This window comes from Meles meles, chromosome 7, assembly GCF_922984935.1.
Source record: "Meles meles chromosome 7, mMelMel3.1 paternal haplotype, whole genome shotgun sequence".
Lineage (NCBI taxonomy): Eukaryota > Metazoa > Chordata > Mammalia > Carnivora > Mustelidae > Meles > Meles meles.
The window spans coordinates 50,325,791-50,347,634 of record NC_060072.1 but is presented as its reverse complement, the minus strand read 5'-3'; positions in this window follow the sequence as shown (position 1 = coordinate 50,347,634).

Here is a 21,844-nt window from a genome sequence, read left to right as displayed (position 1 = left end):
TCCTCCTTCATACAGACCAATGACTAGGTCTTACTCTGATTAGCTGCCTTTAACAAATGATCACGGCAAGGCAACGAGCTGTTTCATCATCCGTTACAGAGTCTGTAGGTGGTGAAGCCAGGGTTCAGAGCCTTTTACTGCAGTGCCACCATGAAATCAGGATGCAGTGGCCTCTCACTCCTTACCAACAGTTTAATATGTATATGAGGAGATAGTGACTCTGAATTAATAGGGATACAAGATAAAGCAAGAGAAGGGCTTACAATCCCAAGGGGAAAATGAAATTAAAGATCTTCCTGAGGATCAAGGAAAAATTAAGGTTAAGTAGCAATTAGTAATAGCCAAATTAGCAGCCGACAGTGTTTCTATCTTATTCTCCATTGTATTTACCTCAAAAAAGTATTTGAAGAATATGGATGATTTATACCAGTTTAGAAGAAGCATGCAATCGGCTGGACTGTATGGATGGAGACAAACGGGCCTTTTATCTAAGTCTGCCACTACTACTAGTAAGGGGTTAAGGCCCTTCATGTAATAACAAATATGACATGATTGTTTCAGCATCCTGATGTGTCTAAGATCTCTGCATCCATCCAGGATCTAATGAATAAGTGTTTCTTATAGATAACAACGTCACACAAAACCCAACCTTTCTAAATGCTTGGAAGAGCCCCACAGCCTCACTTCCTCCCAGAAGATGCCTGCATCCCCTATGCCAGACTTCTTGGGCCTTTATTCACGGCCCTTTTATATGAACCTGCTACTAGTTAATGGGAGCTTTCAGGCAGTGATACAGTGGCAATTACATTAGCGTGCTCTTCAATACATCTTTTAAAATAGGCCATAGTTCCTGGAATGGGAATGTCGTAAGAAGGATCCCCCCTGACCACCACCCTCCTCCACATTGATTTCCCTAAATATGGAGAGAATATACAGCATATATAACATTTTTGTTTCTGCTCGTGAATCTGTTTTTAAACACACATACCTTTTCACCTGTAAACAATGAAATAATGAGAACCCTTTCACTAGAGGGACAAGAGACTGGCATTGATTAAAAAAAAATGCCTCCATTAATAACATGGATTCACGGCCAGCGACAGTACTTGGGGTCCTCCTTCCCTTGTGTTTACATTTACAGACTTGAAATTAGTGATACCATTAATAGGCCTCATTTGTCAGCTGGCAGCAGGTTGCCCCACCAGGAGGATGAGTGATGATTAGCTCATTTGAAGAGGAGAATATTTATCCCTCACAGTTCGGAAGCTCAGCCATCAAAACAGCACACTGCTTTTGCAAAAGAAAAACAAAAAGAAGAAGAAAAGGGAAAAAAGGGTGTGTTCACACTGTTTTTCTCTTCAAAGCCCATCTTCCAAATGGGAGTTATAGAGGAGGAAATGTATGCTTTTATCTCAATGATAATTGCTGTCAAACAACCTACTATAAATACTTTCCATTGTGCACTGAATCACTCATCTGTCATTTCCATTTACCTCTCAAACAGAATCATGCCTTTTCTCTTACCCAGAAAAAGTTAGTAATGCCTTTATTCTCTCATTCAAATTAAACACATATTTACTGAGTACCTACTATGAGCCATACCAAGCCAGCAGGATGCAAAGATAAATAGGACATTGTTCTAATCTTTAAAATCCCACACTAGGTAAAAAGCTGAAGGTTCTTGCTCTACAATCAGGAACATGACCACAAGGCGCATTCTCAGAACTTTCATTCAACACAGTATTGGAAGACCTAGCCACAGCAATCAGACAAGAAAAAGAAGGAAAAGGCAGCCAAACCAGAAAAGGAGAAGTAAAGCTGTCACTATTTGCAGATGACATGATACTGTAGATAGGAAACCTTAAAGACACCACCAAAAAACTGTTAGGATACAAATTAGTATTCATAAATATGTTGCATTTCTATATGCTAATAATTAAGTAAAAGAAGTTAAGAAAATAATTCCATTTACAAGTGCAGCAAAAAACAGAAACAAAAGTGTAGGAATAAATTTAACCAAGATGATGAAAGACCTGCACACTGAGAAGTATGACACTGTTGAAATTGCCTGGAAGAATGAATATTGTTAAAATGTCCATACTTAAAGAAATCTGAAGATTCAAGGCAACCCCTATCGAAATACCAGTGGCATTTTTCACAGAATTAGAACAAATAATTCTAAAATTAGTATGGAGCCACAAAAGACCCCAAGTAGCCAAAACAACATTGAGAAACAACAAAGCTGAAGGTATCAAGCTCCCTGATTTAAAACTACAGAACACAGGCACCTGGGTGGCTCAGTGGGTTAAAGCCTCTGCCTTTGGCTCAGGTCATGATCTCAGGATCCTGGGATGGAGCCCCACATCCGGCTCTCTGCTCAGCCGGAGGCCTGCTTCCCTTCCTCTCTCTCTGCCTGCCTCTCTGCCTGCTTGTGATCTCTGTCAAATAAATAAAATCTTTAAAAAAAAAAAAAGTTCTGTTAAAACTACAGAACAAAGTTACAATAATCAAAACACTATGGTACTGGCACAAAAACAGACACACACATCAACAGAGCATAACTGAGGGCCCAGAAATAATCCCACACTTGCACAGTCTTCAACAAAGAAGGCAAAAACATACAATGGGGAAAAGACAGTAAGTGGTGTTGGGAAAACTGTACAACTAACAAGCAAAAGAATGAAATTATTACAAAATGAACTCAAAATGGATTCAACACTTAAATATAAGACCAGACACCATAAAATCCCTAGAACAAAATACAGGCAGTAAGCTCTTGGACATCAGCCTCAGCCATATTTTGCTGGTGCTGTCTTCTCAGGCAAGGGAAACAAAAGCAAAACTGAATAATTGGGACTACACAAAACTGAAGAGCTTGCATGTGGTAAGGAACAATCAAGTGGTTAATATCCAAAATACATAAAGAACCCACATAATACAATATCCAAAACAAACAAAAAAAACCCAAATGATTTAATTAAAAATGAGCAGAGGGAGGGCCATGCCAGGGTAGTATATTAGACTCTTGGTTTTGGCTCAGGTCATGATCTCAGGGTCATGAGATCAAGCCCTGTATCCGGCTCCTTGCTCAGGGCAGAGTCTACATAAGACTCTCTCTCCCCTTCCCTCTGCACCCCCCCTTGCTCATGCATGCTCTTTCTCTCTCTCTCAAATGAATAAATCTTTTTTTAAAAATGAGCAGAGGACTTGAATAGACATTTGTCCAAAGAAGACATACAGACTAACAGATATATGAAAAGACGCTCATCATCATCAATCATCAAGGAAATGAAAATCAAAACTACAATGAGATATTACCTCACTCCTGTGAGAACAACTAGAATTTAAAAAGGACAAGAAATAACAACCGTTGGCAAGGATGTGGAGAAAAGAGGCCACTTGTGCACTATTGGTGGGAGTGAAAACCAGTGTAGCTGCTATGGAAAGCAGTATGAGGTTTTCTCAAAAAATTAAAAACAAAACTACCCTATGATCCAGGAATTCCACTTCTGGGTATTTACCCAAAGAAAATAAAAACACTAATTCAAAAAGATCTATGTGCCTCTATATTCATTGTAGCATTATTTATAATAGCCAAGATATGGAAGCAACGTGTGTGTGTGTGTGTGTGTTTATGTGTGTGTGTGTGTTAAATGGAATACTATTCAGCCATAAAAGGGGGGGGGGTGGGATTTTGCCATTTGCAGCAACCTTGATGGACCTAGAGGGTATTATGCTCAGCAAAATAAGTCAGACAGAGAAAGACAAATTGCATGATTTCACTTATATGTGGAAGGTGAGAAACAAAACAAATGAACAAAAGAAACAGACTCACAGATACAGAAAACAATCTGGTGGTTGCCAGAAGGCGGAGAGAAGGGGGTTAGAGGGGAAGGGTAAGACAGATGAAGGAGTTTAAAAGGTACAAACTTCCAGCTATAGTATAAATAAGACACAAGGATATAATGTGCAGCATAGGAAATACTGTTAATATGCAATGACTTTGCACAGTGACAGATGGTAGCTACATGTATCATGGTGATCTCTTCATAATATACATAAATATTGAATCACTATGTTGTACACCTGAAACTAGTGTAACATTGCATGTCAACTATACTTCAATAAAAAATTTTAATTTTAGAATCTCACACTAAAGTAAAGGAGAGGGAGATTTAGAGAGGAGTTGCATTAATATAGGTATTTAAGACCTAGGGAGAATGAACAGAAACGAAGTAATTGATCCTACTTCGGTGGGTCAAGCAAGGCTTCAGAAAGAACATGGCTAAGCCCATCACTGATGTGCCCTTTGTATACTTTCAGAAAATAAAAGCAGAGTGCCTGGGTGGCTCAGTGGGTTAAAGCCTCTGCCTTTGACTTGGGTCATGATCCCAGGGTCCTGGCACCAGGCCCCACATCGGGCTCTCTGCTCAGTGGGGAGCCTGCTTCCCCCTCTCTCTCTCTGCCTGCCTCTCTGTCTACTGCCTGCTTCTATCTGTCACATAAATAAATAAATCTTTAAAAAAAAAAAAAAAGAAAGAAAAGAAAAGCATTCCCGCAGCAGAAGCAACCAGCACCAATGCCCAGAGGCCTATGGTCATTTAGTTCAGTGTGTTACGTGTGCAAAAAAAGTGAGATGAGAACAGAGAAATTGGCAAGGACAAAGCAACAGAAGGCAGGTTAAGGAGTTAATATTTGATCTTGTAACCAATGAATGGCCACAGACTGATTGGAGTTTTAGAAAAATCATCATGTTGCCATATAGAGAGTGGACAGAAGGAGGGTGGTGGGGATATTGTTAGAAACCTATTGTAACAGTCCAGCCATGGGGAGGTGAAGGTGTGAACCATGGCCGTAGGGGAGGGGCAAAGAAAGGTGGAAGGTTTAAGACTTGAAGACAGAATAAAACGGAAAGCATCGGGGATGAAGATCCAGTTTTAAGCTTGGTTCTTTGAGAAAGGAGGGATGGAATCCAGTTTGTTCCGGGAGAAAGACAGCGAGTTAGTCCTCTCCACAACAGTGATAGCTGAGGTATAAGAAACACTATTCTTCATTCCTTCATCTGTTACCGGGTACCATTAACACTTCCCTGTATTTTAAAGCACTAATTCTGAAAACCTTAATTACTTCAAGTGTTTCAGAGTGAGAGAGCTTAGTGAGCAATGGCTGAAATCATTAACAGATAGAGAGATGAGGTAGGAACATCAGAATTGCATTAATAAGAGCAGACTGTCTGCCTGGAGGGAACACGGCAGATGCAAAACTCTGATCAGACAAGAATGCTGCCAGGAGCAGAGGTGTGACACACTCACTCTTGCATGGGGACAAATCGACTTAGACATTATAAAGCCAAAGAATTTGATTAGGAATGTTTGGGATCAGCGACTGGGTTAAACTAACAGGAAAGGGAAGCCCAAGGACATTCCTTGGCTAATAAGGCAGCATGGAGTACTTTGGTTTGGGCTGATAAAAATAAGTGAGTGAGTCAGGTGATTCTTTCTAGTTTGGTAACAGCTGGTGATTGAGTAAATGAGAAAATAGAAGAGCTTAAAAAAAGAGAGGGAGAGAGAAGAGACCCACCAAATAAGAAAAGGATGACAGACGAGGCATTAGGATAACAGAATTGTCGGAGTAAAATATTGGGGTCACAGATAAGGGCAGCTTCCTTAAACTTAGCAGTGAATAAGACATTTTAAAGGGCAAGTCAGAGTGGAGGCAAACGATGAGCTGCCTCAGTCCCAAATATTACAAGAACTCTACCGCAGACGTGAGCATTCGATAGCAACACAGCAGTGAAAGCTGGACCTTAAGTGCTGGCCGCTGCAATAATGAGCATTACTGTAAAATGATTACTGCTTAGAGAGAAAAGTAGACTAATTTGGATTTACTTTGCGATATTTGAGGTAAAAATACAAAAAGAAATACAGAGAAAAATGGGGGGAAAAAACAACAACCTTGCATTTACTGAACAGAAATAATCCTCCCATTCACTGCCAGGAGATAATGGACAGGTGAAATAAGTTAGCAGGCAAAATTGCCAGATCTGATTCCAGAGTCCGTAATGAACCTATTAGAGGCCACTGGGGGCACCTAACGTTAAGTACATACACCCGATGACTCTCTCCCATGTAACTTGCTTATGAAGTCAAATAGTAATAGACACAATTCGATGGGATGAGAATTTCCCAAAGCATTTAATTCTGAAAGCTAACTGCAGTAATATTCATGTGTGAGCTTGCTTTAAGTACATATTTAAGTATATATATGCAGTGTGTGCATATATGTATGAGGCTATAGGAAAACCCACAGTCGTATAAGAAACATCTGAAAAATTCAACTCTGTTTCAGCAGCTGTGTAATGTGATAAGAGATAAAGAGATGTCCCTAAAGGGACAAGCTTGGGCTTCAAAGGCCAAGAAGAAAACAAGGGTTCAGGGCACACAGGATTCCTGAAACAGCAGGGGGAGCTAAGTGACTGCTGACTTAAGGAGAATGGGTATGCTACCTGGTCTGATTGGGAGGGGGACGTGGAATTGACCATTTTGCACTTATTCTGTGCAAGTCTCTCTGCCAAGCGCTCAGGTTCATAGACAGTCAGGTGAAGTCCCATTCAAGGGCCCCCTGTACCAGTCGCTTCCCTGACCCCTGTATTACCACCACTTGTATTTGACAGTGTGTTCAACAGACACTCTAGCTAGCAGATAGAATCCATAAAGCTGCAAATTCAATAAGATTCAATCCAGGACCAAAATGGGAAATTAATTTAATTTAAATATTGGTATTTCTAGGCTTTGGTCCCACACGGCTGTTTCATAGTTTAGGCATACAATTTCTCTCCCTATAAATGCCTCAGTCTTTAGCAATCTCAAGCACAAGGACAAAACAACCCCTCAATGTGTAATTAAAGGAAAATCTCTATTTTTTAGGAATTTAAAATAATAATAACAATAGTCATAGTCATAATAATAGGCTCCTGGTCTTGACTGTCAACTAAAACAACCTTGAGGGGCTTTTAATCTCCAGGCTATCATTTCAAATATAAAGCAACGGAGATTATTCTTAGCGAGAAACAATAATAAGCTACAAATTTGGGATGGTAGCTTTGAGCCACTAATAAAATTGTGAAAACTTAACATTTTCCTAATGTTAATCTGCCAGGAAAATGATTAGGAAACAATGTAAGAGGCAGCTTTAAAAGCAGAATGTTTGTCCTAGACATGAGCAGGGAAGAAACACCATCATTAGACAATGACTGTGAGGGCTGCCTGTTAATGAGGCGTACGTACAATTTTTCCTAGCTGATTGGCTGGCATTTTCCTTGCCAGTGATGCTATTATTCACCTTGCAAAGTGAAGTCATTTTACAACATCAGGGCACAGTATTAACTCCGAAATATACAAGATTTTTCATACTACTGAACAACCTATGGTGTAAACTGAAATGTACTGACCTCCTACTGTGTGCCCACAGCCTCTAACTGGTCATGTGGGCTGCCTGAGAGGCACAAAGGGGTGGGAGTTACGTCAGCTTCTGGTCCTCTAATGCCTGATCCACAACCCAACCATCAAATGTTCACAGACAAGCCTGGTGAGTCTTTTTAGATTTTAACTGGCTAGTCATTCAGCGATTTTTTTTCTAACTAGATGAAATATTTTTTAATCTTTTTAAAATTTAAAAGAGGTGTCAGATAAAATACAGGAGAGCCATTTAAATTTGAACTTCACAGAGCAATGAATAATATTTTAGTATAAGTATATCCCAAACACAACATGTGATATACTTCCATTAAAAAAAAAAAAAAGTATTTGCTGCTTATCTGAAGTCCAAGTTTAACTGAGCATCCTGTATTTTAGCTGCAAAATCTGACACAGATGAGTGGTCAGAGACATAATGGACATTCCTAGGGTGCGGGTAGGAAGCAAAAAGGAACCAAAACTGAAGATCTGATTGGCTGACACATAGTGTGTGTTTCCCATAATTTTGTTCCTTTCTCCTTCCCTCTTCTCCTTCTTTCCTTGCTCCTCTTCTAGGCCTTAAGAGAACACCAAGAGGTTGATGTTCCTGTCCTCAGTGAGCATACAAGTGAAAACCAAACACAGTCGTGTAAGAAACTAAGGCCAGTGCTAGTGCCGAAGAGGAAGCCAGGAGCAACTTCCTGTGGAAGAAGGGAGAGAGCAAGTCTAGTTAAATGCGTATTCTTACCTAAGAAGCAATCACCCTTTAAAAGTCTTCAAAAACGGGGCGCCTGGGTGGCTCCGTGGGTTGAAGTCTCTGCCTTCCTCCGCTCAGGTCATGATCCCAGGGTCCTGGGATCGAGCCCCACATGGGGCTCTCTGCTCAGCGGGGAGCCTGCTTCCCTTCCTCTCTCTCTGCCTACTTGTGATCTCTCTCTGTCAAATAAATAAATAAAATCTTTAAAAAAAAAAAAGTCTTCAAAAACACAAAGACATGAGATGCAGCAGGATGTGTCTGGGCTCTTCCACTATTGTCACATGCCTTCACACACACTTTTGAGACACACCCTTCCATTCCCTCAATTATTTCCTACAGGTACCAGCTCAGTCTCCTGACTTTGGAAGCTGGGCTCAAATCTCCCGTCTCAACTGGGTCATAAAGGTGGCCACAGTTACTTAACATGACAAAACAACCAGACCAGAGAAATGGGGAAGTCACGCCAGCAGCCCAAAGAAGCCATTAGTACTTCTGGGAACATCTGGTTGTAAACATGCTCCTTTCACAAATGCCAAGCACAAGGGTCATATTTCCCTCTCCTGCAAATCAGATTTACAAAGGTAGAGTAGGCAAAGTGATCAAACACACACATATATTTACAGATTTTATTTTTAAAATATATACAGGACCAAAATCTTCGATGACCTTCATAGCCCTGGTTATTTTTGCCAAAATAAGATCGGCAGTGATTTCTCTCATTGCCCCTGGGTTACGCCACTCCCAACATGGAGTTTAATTTCAAATGCTTTGATATCAGTCCACCCATTAAGAAGAGGCATATTTTAATCATTTTTCTAACAATTAAAATGCATGCCCACTATAGAAAAAAAAAAAAAACTCTAAGTGCCTCTCACCCCCATTAGGATGGCTACTATAAAAACAACAACAGCAGCAACAAAGATATCAAGTGTTGTTTAGGACGCAGAGAAACTGGAACCCTTATGCACTGGTGGGCAGCAATGTCAAATGATCCAACCACTGCAGAAAGCAATATGGCATTTCCACAAAAAAAAATTAAAAATAGAATTACCACATGACCCAGTAATTCCATTCTGGGTATCTGCCCAAAAGAATTGAAATGGGATCTTGAAGAGCTATCTGTACACTCATGTTCACAGCAGCATTATCCACAAGAGCCAAAAGATGGAAGCAGCCCAAGTATCCATCAGTGGATGAATGGATAAGCCAAAGGTAGTAAATACATATAATGGAGTATTATTCAGCCTTAAAGAAAAGGAAATTCTGAAATACACTACAACATGGATGAACCCTGAGGACATTATACTAAGTGCAATAAGCCACTCACAAAAACCCAAGTACTGTATGATTCCACTTACATGAGGTACCTAGAGTAGTTAAATTATAGAGAGAGGAAAGAGAATGGCGGTTGCCAGGGACTGGTGAGGGAAGGGGGAATGGAGAGGCGTTGTGTTAAATGGGCACAGAATTTCAGTTTTGCGAGGTGAAAAGAATTCTGGAGATTGGTCACACAACCATGTGAATATACATAGCACTATTTAGCTGTATACTTTTAAAAAAGGTTAAGACAGTAAAACGCACATTGTGTGTATTTTACCACAATTAAAACGAAATACACAATAAAAATGTTTAAGGATAAATGCGGGAATGTTTCATGATATATTCTTTCTCGCATTAGTTTTTAGGTTCCACGTCTCTCTTTTTAAATCTCTTTTTAAAATATAAATTCTGTCTCCCCAACATAATTCTAATTTCCACAAGACCATGGGCTGGGTCCCATGATTTAGGTATACAAGTAGACTTATAATAATCCTCAGTAGTTGGCTGAAATAAAATTAACATAATAATGTTTTGGTTAATCTTCTTTAGAGCCTCAAACATTAATACTCTCTACTTGAGCTGAGCATGATCAGCAGGAAAAGGAGAATCTCTACCCTGTAGAAACATCTATTCTAAAAAACAGAAAAGCCTAACAATAGGAGCTCTATTTAATTCTCTTAATTAAGCACCCAGAGAGCTACTGGCACTTAATAAACTCCTTACCTTCAAGGCTTTCGAGGACTAAATGATTTAGTATCTAGGTACTCTACACCTCTGCTCCCAACAGCCTCCCCCCCATACAAATCACCTGCTTCTGTTAAACTGGACTACCCATCGTTCAAACTTGCAACACACATTTTGCTTCTGAACCTTTGTTCACACTCTTTATTTCTCCTGCTTAGTATTCTTCTGTGTTGACCCAGCAACACTCACAACTGACCCCCTGCAGGAAGTGATTCCTCTTGAATAGCCCTTGGAGACTGCCATCTTTGTTTGCTATGTGCTACCAACCGTAATTCTCACTTGCTGGGATTTTTAAAAAGTCTATTATTCATCTATCCTCCTTTCTCAGTGAGACCTAGTCACCTTGTTTCCTATAACTATATACTCAGTTCTTATCTCCTTGTATAAATAATTTGCCATTTGCTCCACAAAAAGGTACTTCCTGCTGAGAAGACACCAGTTGCAAGAACTCTAATAAACATCTTAAATTAAAACCATTTATAGGATTTATTTTTATTTGGCCAATTACATAATGTTATTTAACTTTCATTAATCAGATGTTGCTATCCATTACACATACTTATCTCCATCATTAATATAAACCTTGAAGTTAAAATGGCTGAATTTATTGCCCTATAAAGGGTATGTTTCAGGTAGACATGTTAAATTTGGTTGTTGAATCTTGTGATGAAAATATTCTCTTCAGAAAATCCTTGTTTCTAGGAACTTTATGAGCTAATATAGCCACAAGTTTTGCTTTAGAATGTGCCTGACCATTCCATCAGTAAGTTTATTTGATCCTTGGATTTGTCATGATTTCCCTAACCTGAAATTTTTTGCTCATTTTACTTGGAGGCACAATCAGATGTAAGAGCTGCATCATATACGGCTTTCAAAGGCCATGATGCCAACATCATATTAAATCAATATTAATGGTATTTGTGGAAAGATACATGAAGCCTAGTTGAAGCAAAGTTCTTTTGTAAACATTAAATTCCTTCTCTTATCTCTAAATCTTTAATCCTTTTTCCTTCTCCTTGCATCTCTCTTCCTCCCTCCCTCCATCCTTCCCTCCCTCACTGACTCTGTTTCTCTCTCTCTCCACACTCCCCTCAATCCTCCCCTCTCTCCTAATATGACTCTATTGTTCCAGCTGGTCAGTCATTAGTCGTTCAGCAAGAACCTACCTAGCACCTTCTATATGATGGACACTGTACCAGGCCTTAAGGATGAAACAGCAAACAAGACAGAAAAGACAGAAAGTAGTCCTGTTGTTGGGAAGCTCACAGTCCAAAAAAGTGCCCAGCCGTCAGGCAATCAAAACTCGGCATGGAGGACACTATGGTAGGTCAGGATAAGGTGCTATAAAAGCATATGGGAAAAAGCATAACCTGAATCCAGGGATCACAGAAGACTTTCTGGAAGAAGTGACATGTAAAATATAGCTCCCCCCCCCCAAAAAAAAATTGGCCAGATGGAAGGTGAAATTTCAATTCAAATGGAAAGACTGAAACTGACGGATTGGAAGTCTAACTATAAGGATTCTGGCTGAACCCAGTTCCTGCACTAACCTCAGTCACACTAAGGAAGTCACCTCCATTTCCCAGGCCTCACCCCAAATCTATGAACGAGGGGATGGCCCTTGACCTGGTAAACTCTGTCCAGGCCAAGATTCTCATGTTCAGTGTCTTGAGTCTTCCTAGTCTGGGTCTTCATTATCTCCTGCCTGCCTGGTTCCCCTCAACTCCAAACCATCATGCACTCTGCTGCCACATCTGTCTTCTGAAAGCACTGCTTGATGCCAGCTCTCTGCCTCCAGGATATTTAGTGGCCCTCAAGAAAACATCCCGTCTCACCTCTGTTACCAGTCCTACCTCATCTCCCCAGGATGAGCCCTCCACCGTGAACAGGTAACAGCGCACAGCCAGCAGTGGGGTCGCTCATGGCTCCTCCTTCCTGCTAAGGAGCCCCTGGTCTCTTCTCCCCTCTGTTCATTTTGTACACTTCCTGGGAAGCTCGCCCCACGTACCTTCTCTGTGAAACCTGCCAGGTTACTCCAGCCTTCACTGACTTCATTCTCTCGGAACATTTGCCATGCCACTTATTTTGAAATCTCTTTTTCATGACCCAACACTACAATCTGTGTTATTTCTCTTTCCCTAACGATACCGAAAATTTTTTTAGCTCTTAAAATCCTGTCATTCACCTCCCCTTACCACCTTCCATGGTCATGTTAATAAGGCCAGACTACATACAGATCTGAATGAAAATAAAAGACCTAAATTTTTACCTACTTCCTAAAAGCCATGTGCACTGGTCCTAGAATAAGAAAACAGAACATTCGTACCTCTTCAATCTATCTTCTTCCTTTTCAAGGACCAGCCACCTTCAGCTAGCAGACACAGTCCAGTGTGGGGAACACTGGGCTAGAAGCCCAGAAATTCCAAGTTCAATTTCTGGCTCAGCTGGTAACCAGCTGGCTAACTCTGATCGAGTTTTCCCATCTCTCTGTGCCATAGTTTTCTCACCTACAGAGTGAAGGACATTGGTCTGGGTAATATTGAAAGTCCCTCTTCAGTATCAGCCTCATGCAGACACTGAGACTCTACCCCAGGACACACAGTTAAGCAGAGGGGTACCTTGGTTACCAGGGAAACACTCATCAGTATGAGGGAGTCTGAGATAAGAGAGGAGATGAATTATATTACAAATTCAACAGGCAAAAAGAATTTGTAAAACCATTGTGCGGATGAGGTAACAGCCCATCCTTTGAGCACATCATCTCTCCAGGGAGTTAGCTAACAACACCGATCGATCAAGATCAATCGTCAGCAGTTCACACTTTCATTCTTTCTTCAGGCCTTGCTTCTAAACACAGATCTGAGTTCTTGACGTGGCTGCACAGTTTTCACCTTGAAAACAGCTCCTTGGAACAGCTCCTGATTCACAGTTAGAACGGCCCTCTGTCGAAGGATGAAACTGTATTACGAGAATTAGGAAGCTACCACCAGGTTGCAAAGGTTTTATGTTGTTGTTTTTTCTTATTGTTTGTTTGGTTATGTTTTAATACTTCCTAAGAATGGATTTCAAACTTTGTATCTTGGAATCACAGAGCTGGATGCAATATTGGCCTGGAGCAGGAAGATGAGGCAACGAAAATGAACGCAACATTTTCAGTGACACTGCAAACTCTTCCTGGGAACACCTAGACGTGCCTGTTGGATGTGTAGGACACCAGCAACACCGCAGGAGTTAACGCAGAGAGGGAAGAACAGCTGAAGAAATTCAGAGCCCATTTTCTAAAAGTACATCTTCCTATTTTTTTTTAAAGATTTATTTATTTATTTATTTATTTATTTATTTATTTATTTATTTCACAGAGAGAGAGAGAGAGAGAGACAGCAAGAGAGGGAACACAAGCAAGGGGGAGTGGGTAAGGGAGAAGCAGGCTTCCCACTGAGCAAGGAGCCCGATGCAGGGCTCAATCCCAGGACCCCAGGATCATGACCAGAGCTGAAGGCAGATGCTTAATAACTGAGCCACCCACGTGCCCCTAAAAGTTACCCAGGCGCCCCTTTCTGATACAAAAATTATTTAGGTATATTTATTTATTATTTCCAGATAAGTAGGACCCAGCAGGTAACCATATTCCTTCCTTCCTTTGCCTCTTCCTTCCTTTTCTTTCTTTCTCCCTTATTTTTGTTTAGCACTCTTTTTATTAATGAAGAAAGGGAAACGTGACCTCTTTCTTGGTGGTGTCTCTCCTTTTGGACTTCCTGGCATTTTTAACTCCTCTCTCTGGCTTATTTCACATCTCTGAGCCTTGATTTATTCAGTAATTAATAATGTGGGCAAGGTATCGGGCATGATCAGAACTTTTATTGATTTATTTATTCATACTGACCTCATTCCAAAAGCAATTTGAGGCGAATACTTGGCAAATAGTAGGTGCTGAATAAATGTTAGTTTTCTTCTCCTCTTTCCTCCTGGTCTTCTTGAGAGCGAAGGATTAAATGAAAATCAAGAGGAATTTAGAAATAGAGGCTATGGGTGGAAAATAATACTAAGTGGTACAGCTAAACTTTTAAAAAAGCTCCCGCATCTGAAAGAATGACATTCTTTCACAAGACATAGGACACTTAGAAGTGGAAACAGGAGGCTCTCCACGAAAAGCAGGGACACAGGCACGTGCCTCTGTCTATAATAAAAGAAGCTGTAGGCAGGAGAATGTTTTTGTGGCTAGAGCAGGTTCCGTCTGAGGACTCAGCTGCCCAAAGCCAAAATACAGGGTTTTATTATAATTACATACAAAATTTATATAACCTTTTCACACTGCAAACAACTACCACATCTTCATTGTGCAGGCCTCACAGACATCCTGTAAGAATTTCCTAGCTGAGTCCTTCCAGAAGTGAATACAATGCACTAGGAATCAAAAGCTGACGCTGAAGTGTGCTTGGGCACACCACCTTCACCTCTCTGGACTCAGCTTCTCCATCTGTAAAATGGGTTGATGTAAGTTCCCCTCCAGTTCTAAAGTCCTGCAATTCTACCTTCTTAGCCACGGAAAGAGTGCAATTGCACCAAGCCTCTGACAGGACTCAGCAGAGCAAGGTCTTGGATCCTCTGTTCTCTGAAACTTCCTCTCTTTGTTAAATTTTTCATATTAAACGAGCAACGTGTTAAAAGATGGAGCGCTTCTCCAATGCCAAATCACTTGCGATTTTTAGGTCAACTCCATCTTCACAGATACGTATGTACTCGTAAAATTCTAGCAAAAGCTGATCGATCTGTCACGCCCGTTCCCACCATTTACAATTCAGACTTTGCCATGATTAGTATCCCTTTTCCTCATCACATCATCATGCATTAAAGTCATAATCTAAAAATAGAGGGTATACAGTTTCAAATAAAAATTCAATTTGCATTTCAAGTCTTCCATAAATAGAGCCAGTAAATTAGAAGAGAAGGCCTGGGTCAAGACTGTGAGAAGGGCTGCCTGTACAAAGACAAGCCTTTTCTCCCATTTTTTTTTTAAAGATTTTATTTATTTATTTGACAGAGAGAGATCACAAGTAGACAGAGAGGCAGGCAGAGAGAGAGAGGGAAGCAGGCTCGCCGCTGAGCAGAGAGCCCGATGCGGGACTCAATCCCAGGACCCTGAGATCACGACCCGAGCCGAAGGCAGCGGCCCAACCCACTGAGCCAACCAGGCGCCCTTTTTCTCCCATTTTTGACACCTTCTTGTACCTACTTCAGTCATGAAAATTATACCTCACATGAGCCATGCCAGGGAATTTTCTTTCCAAAAATGATTTGATGTCTTCCCCAAATGGCATATGGTTTGCCTTAAATCAGTAAGTTTGGCTCTCTGATCAACTAGCAGCCCTCCCAAGGAGTTAAATTTGAGGTCAAATAAAAAGAAGCATCAGGTAGGATGAGCTCACAGCAGAAAGTGATCTCTTAGTGCCCCCTGATTTTGAATCACCCCAAACAATAAACAAATTAAAAAAAAGGCTTATCCCCACAGATAAACGTCACATAGTATATATGCCACATTGTATCCATTAAGATAAACTTGGGCATTGTTCCAGATCAGTAAACATTGACATAAATCTTATAAATCCATATTTTGTTAAGTAAAATGTATTTTCCAAATACCAATTAAATAAAGATATCAGCTTTAATGATTTTGAAACATTTACTTGCTTCATTATTAATGGGAAATCTGGGCCAATTCCCATGTATTTCGACTAATGCCAAAAGATATAAAATGATTCCATTTATAATTCAAAGCCTGGAGTCATTGCAAGTAAAACAGTTTTACTGTTAAATATTGCAAATCATTAGCACTATCACCATATATGTCTTTGGAGAATAGACTCCTATCCTAACACAGACAAACCTCCATCTATTGCAAGCATACAAGTAAGTAAAACATGCTAGGCTAGCAGAATGTGTCTTGACCCTCCCAGGCTACCGCTCTCCTTGTTAAAGTTTCCCTTGATATATATGATAAGTAACAAACAACTGAGATGCTATTAGCTCAGAGCTCATGTCTCATGGATCAAATGGGGGGGGGGGGGCTTTTTCCTCCAGTTGGGAGAATTCTCAAACCACCAGGAGAGAGGTCTTTATATGAGTAACAGGAAAAGGAGATTGTCAATCTTGTAGCTGCTGCAAAGCTCACATACTTTGAAGAGACTTGAATTCTTCTGTAAATAGCCCCCAATCTTTCTTATGGGAGACAAGTCATGTGGTTTTTTTTTCTTTTTTCTTGAGACTTTATTATTACCTGTCAGCAGCCAGAGATGCCTTTGATGTTTAGCTTCACTCCTCGACCACAGAGAGAAGTCATCCCCAAAATGAATTATAGAGTAACTGGCGGGCAGACTGTTGGACTGAAGTTTATTTGTGAAATTTATCATTTTTTCTCCTTACATAATCAAAAGCTCAAGTATCTCGGAGCCATTGTTAACAACCCTGCTCTTAAGTAATAATTAAAGCTGCGGCCACACAGAAGTTCTATGTCTTTATAAATGTCAGTCCGAGTCTAACAAACCTGAGCTTCTTTCCGCAGCTCTAATGCCACACCTATGGAGAAACACAATTTTCAAATGCCTTTCTGCCATGGAGGCATCTATAAATCAGGGGCCCAAGTTAAAACCCAAATCACCTGTGTCCCTCTCACTGATGCTCGAGCCAACAGTTACAGACCCACGTTCTAGAAGCAGAACTCCGCCCAGATTCCTGAGAGCAAGCGGATGCCGAGGCCCGTGGGAAGACTACACACCCACGGCTGGATTACCTCCATTCCGCAAGAGTATCATTTGAGAATTCATGAATACGATTGGTTCCTGTCATTAGAGTGGGTTTTTTTTTTTTTAATACACATACAAATTCACTTTTTTTTCCCTAAGTGGAGACTAAAAATAGGTTCTTTTTTTGGTTCACAAAATCACTGAAATACTCTAGCTCTATTAGGATTAACAATGATGAGTCTTTTCACTCTCTTGGGGTTGATCGGTGAGAGAGAATCCATGAAGTCAAGATTTATTGAGCAATTGCTGTATGTTGGATATTGTGCACTGGGAATATAAATATGAATAAGGTCCAAGTTGCACCCTTCATGCGCCAGCTTATGAGGGAACAGATACACAGATTGGATTAAGATGAAAAAGTGCAACAAGATCAAGAGCACAGAAGGGAGCTACTCATGCTAGACGGGTGGGGTTGGGGGAGAAGGGAAGAGCCTCCTAGGGAGGAAAAGACATGCATGACTGTGATGGAACCTGCAATCCCTAAGGGTCAGAGGAGAGCAGAGAAGTTTAGGGTCACCGGTCATAAAGCATGAAGATGAGAAGGATGGGAAATGGGTTTGGAATAAGCCAGCTCAGGGGGCTTTGGATGACTGGTGAGGAATCTCGGCTCGATCCTGAGAGCACTGGGCACTACTGAAACGTTGTAAACAGAGAATTCAGCTTCATATTTCATATTGGTGACTGGGTGGGAATGGCATTTAGGGAGCAGCTAGTACCCACCAGGACTTTACTTCTAGGATCACTGAACGCTCACGACAACCCTAGGTAACATTACCTCCATGTCACTGCTCAGGTGAGGAGACGAAGAAAAATGAAAGGCTTTGGTTAAGATCATATAGGTGGTAAGTGGTAAGACTGGAATTAAAATGTCCCATAGGCAATCTCCAGTTTTCCCAATGACATCAACACGTTGCGCAAAATCCAAAAGGGAACAGGAACAACCGGCGTGCAACCTAGGTTTCAGGACCAGTACAAGGATACTGCTGTAACTTAACACAGAGTGTCAACACAGGGGGAGAATCTGTGGAATGAGGCCCACGGTAGGAACACAGCTATCCACACTGCCCAGTAAGGAAGGTAACAGGGAGAAACCCCCAAATGCTTTCCCTATGGACTTTATATCTCACGATGCTTTATTAAGAGAAACTACTTATTCTTAAGACATAGTTTCAACCTTTGTCAACATCTTCCCTAATCAAAGTGATATTTCAGGCTATGGTTCCATTCCCATATGCTTTTTTTGCGGGGTGTATGTGAGGGCTGGAGGGGGACCTGTGGGAAAGACGACTGGTAAACAAATGCTCAAACTATGTTACTCAATCATTAAGAATGAGTTGAAAGTGCTCCCTAAGCAAACTGGCTTTAAAAATATCCTAAAGAGGGTCACATCTGGAATCAGGCAGAGAGCAAACATGGTCTCCGCATTGTTTGTTTGTTCTGTGCTGTAGTCACACTTCAGGGATTCAATATTCCCCCTCTATAGGCAAGGAAATGAATGGTCATGGAGAGAAATGACAACACTTTCAATGGCGTCTGTGAATGTCAGCCTTGGGAGGGACTTTGAGCCCATTATCTGTGGACTCCTCTCACTACTTTAACTTCATGCTTCAGAAAGAAAAATTAAGAATATATTTTCAAAGGTCAAAGCATTTAGAAATCAACAGGAAAATAGAGGGAGCCATCGTCCCCCACTATTTCTACAAGGTTATTATAGATGGTATCATTCAAAAACAGGAAAAACAGAAGCCTGTGACTCTCGTTATTCCCAATACTGATAACTAAATATACATACCTAAATAAGACAGAGTGGGGAAGACATGAACAGAACTTTCTAGAATCCGCCACGGAGTGGGTCCTGGGGAACACTCGTCCCATAAAACACTCCGTTGTTGGAATATGTCTGTGAAACACTAAATATTCTATTCTCTTCATGCAGTTTCCTGATGCGCTCTGGCAGAGAAGGGACTTGGGAAGTCTTGTGATGTAGAAGTGGTGTTTCGCTTTACTTAACTCAGAGCATTTTAAAATAATAAGTACAACAGAATGATTGAACACCAGTGATTGAAGTACCTACAAGTTTTGTAACATTTCTAGACTCGACCCATCAGAATACTCAAGCCAAAGCCAACACATGGGTTCTGTATGATTTCCATTTATGGAATGCTTACAGTGAATGCTTGCGTATGCTTACAACGAGACAGGTGTTTGGCTAGACCAGCGGTGGTGAGGAAGCTAAAACTTGTGTCAGTCACAATGAAGTTGTGGAAAGTAGAGACCTGAAGTGTGGTGTTCAGAAGCCCTCGGCTGGACGGAGTCTCAGAGAGGACGAGTACCAGGACTGACCTGTACGATCTGCCATAGATGCAGAGTTGAAGAGTGGAGGCCTGTGGGCCACCCATTTTTCATCATGAATGAGGCACTGAAGAGAAATGAATCAAATGGGGGTGGGAGGAGGGTGAGGCATCTCATCCTTCGATCTCAACACAGTGAGACAAGAGCAAAAGGAGGAGGTCCTAACAGAAAGCAGAGGAAAAGAGTGGTCCACTCAAAGGTGAGAGGATACTCGGTCTGAGTCTTGAAGGACACACAAGCGCATCACACGTGCAGAGAGGTGAGGTATCAAAGCTGGCACTACAGGTTAACAGCACAGCATGGTCCTGAGGCTCCCGGTAATACAGCCTGACTGGACCATGGGACTGTGGCAAAAACACTTGGCACTTCTTCTTGATTATATTTTACAAGGCAACCCTCCCAACAGTCTTCATTATGGCTTTTTTCTTGTTTGGGGGTTTCTTTCACTCTCAGGACTGTTCAGTTATTTAGCATAGTAAAGGAATGGATGTTCCGTTTAATCAAATAATATGGTTAGTAGTGGATTCCTATACATACAATACATTGTATTCTAATTTTCAACAGGACCCGTATGCTCTTAACTGAAACAAAGCCCAACACACCTTATATACATACAGCATTCATGCTGCTTTTTTGTGATAATTTACTATCACCACCATGATATGCAGCATTAACTCTGAGCTTTGTATGTTTAAAAAACTAAGGTAAATATGAATTGATTTTACGATATAATCCAGACCTACTCTTAAAAACAGAAATGTGAGGGGCGCCTGGGTGGCTCAGTGGTTTAAGCCTCTGCCTTCGGCTCAGGTCATGATCTCAGGGTCCTGGGATCGAGCCCCACATCAGGCTCTCTGCTCAGTGGGGAGCCTGTTTCTCCCTCTCTCTCTGCCTGCCTCTCTGCCTACTTGTGACCTCTCTGTCAAATAAATAAATAAAATATTTTTAAAAAAACAGAAATGTGAAATATTCTTAAAAATAATTCATTCAAAATCACTCCAGTTGACTTGTTTTCCTGAGCATGCTTTTCCTCTTTTGCGTATCGTAACTACTACAGCTTTCCTGTGGAGGGGATATTGGGTAACAATGTCTACTGTTCTCTGGGCAGCATTTCATCTTCTCACAGGGAAAGGTAAGGGCAAAATGACATGCTCAAGAGCCCGCTTTCGAAAATGTCTCGAGACAATAAGCAGACACAAGTCCTAACAGGCTTTCTTTCAGAGGTGCTGTCCCTCACCTCTATCCTTTTTACATTTAAAATAATTAAAACCTCTACTCCAAGAAGACACGGAGTTGAAGCAAGATTAAGAATGAAAGACGAGCTAGTGGTGTTGAGGGGCACTTGAGGGGGGGACCAATGAGAGGAAGGAAAACTCACCCTTGGACAAAAAGCACGTTCACATTAACTCCGTGTCTTTTGTGTTTTTGGTTATGAAGACATTTTGGCACATCAGAGTTATTCCTTCCATGAATAAGATAACTTTGCTCACTGACAAATTATCACAGTGACCATCATGGCTGACCATTCTGACCTAGTTACGCGGTCATTCCCAATCCCTGTGAACCGGCACAGATGTGTTTTCCCCCAACAATTTCTATGACGTCCTACAACACTTTGTCTGTGGAAATATGGGCCATATTTGGAATGCGGGTTCACCAATACTAGCCAACTAATCTAGAAAGAAAACAATTTTTGACTCTAGGATACTAAATGCAACAAATTGCCTGGAAATAACAAGCTGGGGTCTAAGACATTAGGATAACTACTCCCAGCATTTTCTGGAAAAGACCAGTATTAGCCATCGAAGACTTAGAGGCCAGTCAGTCCTTTAGCATCACTACACGATCCAGAGGGTCTTCGTGAGAGGCAGGTTTTATGTTTGCCAACTACGTATGATTCTGTTTCTAAATCATTATTTAAATTTAATATTCAGTTTTGCTTACAGGTGTATATATAATACATGAATTAGTAAATGATAATACAAAAGGGAAAAAAGGCTCTGAATGAAATAATTTTCTCAGACTGAGCAACAGTCCTCCCACATACAGTGACAAAAAATAGATATAATTTCCTTATCTTACTGAGATATCTAATTCCATTCCCTGTGGGAGACTCATCAATGAACTTAGATAAAACAACCAGGCTCCTATAAGTGCAGGTAATTACAACTAGGTTCACCCCTGAAAATGGTTTTGAAGAGATTAGTGTCAATCTGGCCAACTCCTAAAAATAGTGCTTGGGGCAGGGAGACAGGAGGTGGGGGTTAGCAGGCTAGGCAGGGCTCCAGGTTACCCGACAGACATCCTGATGAATGCTGACTTGCAAGCAGCCTCCAGCTGGCTGTGGGAGAGAATACCTGGGGGAGAGAATTTCCTGAGCTCAGTAACCCAAAGCCCACTCTGTTACAAATTCTCCA